The sequence below is a fragment of the Eimeria tenella genome, genomic scaffold (assembly GCF_000499545.2).
Source record: "Eimeria tenella Houghton genomic scaffold, Eth_scaff48, whole genome shotgun sequence".
Lineage (NCBI taxonomy): Eukaryota > Apicomplexa > Conoidasida > Eucoccidiorida > Eimeriidae > Eimeria > Eimeria tenella.
Genome location: NW_013543388.1, coordinates 184,568 through 189,418, shown reverse-complemented (window position 1 = coordinate 189,418; position 4,851 = coordinate 184,568).

The window sequence follows — 4,851 nt, the reverse complement described above, 5'->3', positions numbered from 1 at the left end:
ACCACAGACCGGCCGCCTCTCCTCCTAAACCCATGCCCCACTGCTGCGCTACAAGCACAACTTCTCATTTCCACGCATCCAAATACTCCCACACACCAACAAACCACAACACAACCACACTGCGCAGCTCCGAAGGCCTGGCTCAGTACCCATAGGGTAGAGTGGCTGGAAAGCTCCACCATTCCACTTCCCTCGCCCAATGAGAGCCACTCACATCCTGAAAACCAAAACACCTACACTCTTCCATGCACCTACACAGCGTAAGTCAACAAGTCACCAACGGCAAACAAACCACCCTCCGACTCCCATTCTCCGCTAAACATGCCTCCCTTCCGTCCATGCGAACCAGCAGATCACTGCACACCAACACCAGCTCCAGCACGTATCCTGATTGTCACAAATTCCTATCCCTTCTCAACATCCCGGCCCTGCTTGCTGCAGCGCCAACACACACTGCAACTGCGATTCAACTGACAACGCTCACACCCGCAAGGTACCACAGACCGGCCGCCTCTCCCCCAAAAACTATGCCCCGCTCCTGCGCTGCAGACGCAGCTTTTCATTTGCACGCATCTAAACACCCCCTTCCACACACCAGCGAACCACAACACAACCACACCGTGCAGCTGTGAAGGTATGCCTGACGACCCAAACGGCAAAGCGGCTGGAGAGCGAAGCCATTCCACTTCTCTCGCCCAATGCACGCGACTTACATCCTAAAACCCAAAACGTCTAACACCCTTCCACGCATCTACACAGCCGCAAATCAACAAGGCACCAAAGGCAAACAAACCAACCTCCGACTCCCACTCTCCGCTGGACATGCCTACGCTATTGTGTCCAGCCGAATCAGCAAATCACTGCCCACCAACACCAGCTCCAGCACGTATCCTGAGTCACAAATTCCTAACCCTTCTCAACAGCCCGGCCCTGCATGCCGCAGCACCAACACGCACTGCAACTGCGATCCAACTCAAACACGCTCACACCCGCAAGGCTCCACAGACCGGCCGCCTCTTCTCCGAAACCTATGCCCCACTACAAACACAGCATCTCATTTGCACGCTTCCAAACACCCCCCTTCACACACCAAACTGCGCACATACAAACGCTTGTCTTGGACCCAGAAACAGCAAAGCGGCTGAAAAGCTCCGCCATTATTCTCTCGCCAAATGCGTGCTACTCACCTCCTAAAAACCAAGCCGCCTAACACCCTTCCACGCACCTACACAGCCGCAAATCAACAAGTCACCAACGGCAAGCAAACCACCCTCCGACTCCCACTCGCCGCTGAGCACGCCTACGCCCTTCCGTCCAGCCGACCCAGCGGCTCGCTGCCCGCCAACGCGAGCAGCAGCACGCGTTGCTCGGTTAAGACAGTCGTGACGCTTGCTGCACTTCTTCTGCGCATTGCTTGTGACTCACTGTGTTTAATAGTAAACGAAACAAAATTTTCAATGTCACTTGAAAGTCTTGAGTCAGCAATTTAGCAACTGAGCCTCTACCATTTTCATGCTTCCATTCACCGGCAAGCACACCTATGTCTTGCACCCGGTACAGCTGTTCCCCCCCAAACAACACAATCAGCGGCGCATATTATCAGCAGTGCATGTCGAGCATGGTGGGTATTCATCAGTTGCCCAACACCACATGTCTCTTCAGGTTGCTTAGCCAACTCTGCAGCACCCTGACGCAGGCAGCAGCGGTTTGCCCACAAGCGCGCAGACAAAAAAACCTAATATCTCCTTCAGGCTTTGTGCTATGCAGTTTTTTCTGTTACCTGGTGCAATTAACCCCACGAGTGACGTAGCTTCACAGTCCCACACTCACATTCCCACGCCCTCGTCTGCGGCTCGTGCTACGCTGCTTCCAGGTTTCCAACGAGTAGCAACGCTGCAGTTGAACCGAGCGCGCAAAACTACAACTTTCCGCCTAAGTCAAGCGTCCTCTTTTCCGCAGTCTATTGTTTATTCATGCCCTAAGGTGTGAACGAAGTATTTGTGGTCGTCCAACCACGTGCGTTGTCCAAACATAATGAACCACAGCCCACGCAGGCAGGCGCATATGCGACAAGCTGTCTCCCAGTCAGACTCTAAGAACAGTTTGTCCGTTAAGTCTCCTAAAACAATGCGCTGCACTCAACTCCTGAGATTCGAAACGGCAAGTACTTCTCAACAGCGCCTCACGGCGGCTATACGTAGTGACGTCACCAGATATCCAGGAGGCTGCACCTCCAGTTTGATGAGTGTCCACTTATTAAGCAGGGTCTTTGGCACCATAAGAACAGCACAATAACCAGGGTCCATTTTCTGTCAGACTTTCAGGTAGCCCGCGCAGGTATGTTTCCTTGGTTACATTATCGTTGACTCACAGAGCATGAAGTCTCCCCGTTGAAGCCGAGTTTCCGTGGAACAAGTGTATTGGCAGAAAAGGTGCTTCTAAATTTCAGGCCTTGGAAGCATTTAAGGATCATATATATTGCGGCTACTGCGGCAGCGACGAAGAAAATCGCTGCAGTGGCTGCCCTGGAGGTTGTTCTCCTCTCCACTGGCGAAGAAAGTGTTTCGGTGCATGACGTTGCTCCATATTTCACTTGAAACCCATTAAAGAAAGAAACAGAACCCCTATAGTCCTGCAAGTCGTCGGAGATATCAGCTGCAGGATCGTGGTCGGCAATGGCGAGTACGGAAAGGCCAGACATCGTGGAGGTTATGCTGGCGAACACTCGCCCATAAGAAGGGAAACGCTGAACTTTATTTTGCATTCGACTCAGTACTGGGCAAATGGATCTTTCATCCAGAGCCTTCCCCGCTGAAGTTTAACTTACGGCGGTCCCGACAAGCCCGTTTTATCGTTGTCATCACAAGGGGAGTAATCGTTGAAAGCGCAGCATTATACAAACAAACAAAATATATCTCTGATTGAAGAAACTAGGGATTATACATAAGAAAAGTTTTTTATTGCAATCAGCATATCGAGACACCAAGAGGATGCTGTCATTCAGGGCACGAAACTTTGCCCTGCACTGCAATACAGTGGTAAGCGCCGCGCAAAGCCGATGCATACAAATGTAAGATATTATTAGGCACATCAATGGGGAAATATTTGAAAGTATAGCAAAAAAACAAAGCTGACAAGGCACCGGGATATTTGTTCGGGGCTGCTGGGATCGTCTGCAATGAGCAGTTAGCGAGCCGGTGCAGCGCTGTACTGGTGGTGTCGATTTCCGATTATCAAATACGTCTTCCGGAAGGATAACTATTTTACTGATGTTGTCTTCCGTTGCTCAAAGTGGGCTGTGAGGAAGCTACTTTGTCCCTTGGGTTCCTTCCAATGCACCCATGATGTATGTGCACTCAATACACGTTCAGACTACAGCAACCGGCTCAGTGTACTCCTTCCAATTGTATTCACACGCAGAATCCACTTCGTCCAGGTTTAGCTAGCTTGCGTTTGAGTCAAAGCAACCTTAAATGTTCCCCAGGCTGCCTTTTCCCGCAGCGGATATTTTTGAAGCAATAAAAAGGGGCATCCACTGTCTCATCCACTGTCTAAGCATCTTACTGTTGACAGATCTCGAGCTATTCAGGCCCCTGCGCGTCTTAGCATAAAGGGGGGGTTAATAATGCAGCTGAGTTGCTGAAATGCCTCATGAAAGATCCTTCATATGTATATATTTTGGCCACACCTGAAACCGCTGTACTTTTCTCTCTTACCGTACGGAGAATATCAACTGTGTAACATTTCAGCTAGTTGCCCCCATCTCAATACTCAGATGCTTGCGCGATACTAGTGCGGCTTGATACCCAGCAATTGGTTACAATACAGTCCGATACGAAGCCAGAATTGCATGCACTTGATTCTCAAGGGGAAACTCCATATCTTGCTTTAAGATATTATCAGTTCAGCGCTGCTTTTGTAGGCAGGCCCATACACGACTTAATCTCCACGTGATTTTGTAAGCTGCCGGGAGATACATGAGTCAAACTTCTGGAATATTCCAACAGTTCTGATGGAGGTACTTGCATCCGGAGAACGCAACTGGCAAACTCACGCAACTACAGATCATCACTGCCATCAAAGTGCCACTAATCTGCGTCATTCAAGGCTGTATTGAGTCAAAGCTGTTGAGCTAGCAGAGATAATAATACAAAATGCCTGGAGTGACGTCATATGCGTGTTGTCTCAAAAATAGCCAGCACGCTTACTCCGTTCATCAGGTCTGCATGTAACAATTAAATCGCATTAGTCCAGCTGCAGCATTGGAGTCCTTAGTACTGCGAATACTATGAGCTTACGTCAAAACTCACGTAGCTCTTCAGTGAGAGCTGGAAGCCTACTAGCTCTGTAGTTTATCCAGCACAGAACGTACTTCGTTTGAGCTTGTAGTCACACACTCTTGCTATGTATCTCCTTCCCAAATTGATCCAACCACCCGACAATAACCACAACATCTCTTCAGGGAACCTTCCGCAACAAAATTTAGCTTGGCAGGTAAAGCTGAGACCCAGTTTATAGAGTACTTTTCTTCAAATTTGAAGATTACGCGTGCTATCTTGGTTGACGAGAGTCCTGACGAGTCTTCCCTAGCTTATTGTCAGTGTCTGTCTTAATGAAAAGTATACAGCAACATCTTCTTGCTCACCAAGTGTCTATCTACGCTGGAAAACCCAAATTAGTTTAGGCGTGAGCTCCCGAAGTCAAGTCGTCCGGATTGCGCTGCTACACGATATTTTGCATAACTCTACCAACATAAAATATTTTTAACCCTGTACACCATCATAATTACTTACAGGCCTGTAGAGCCCAGCATTTCGCTTGGCAACTCGTGGGTAGCTTGAGTGAGCACAA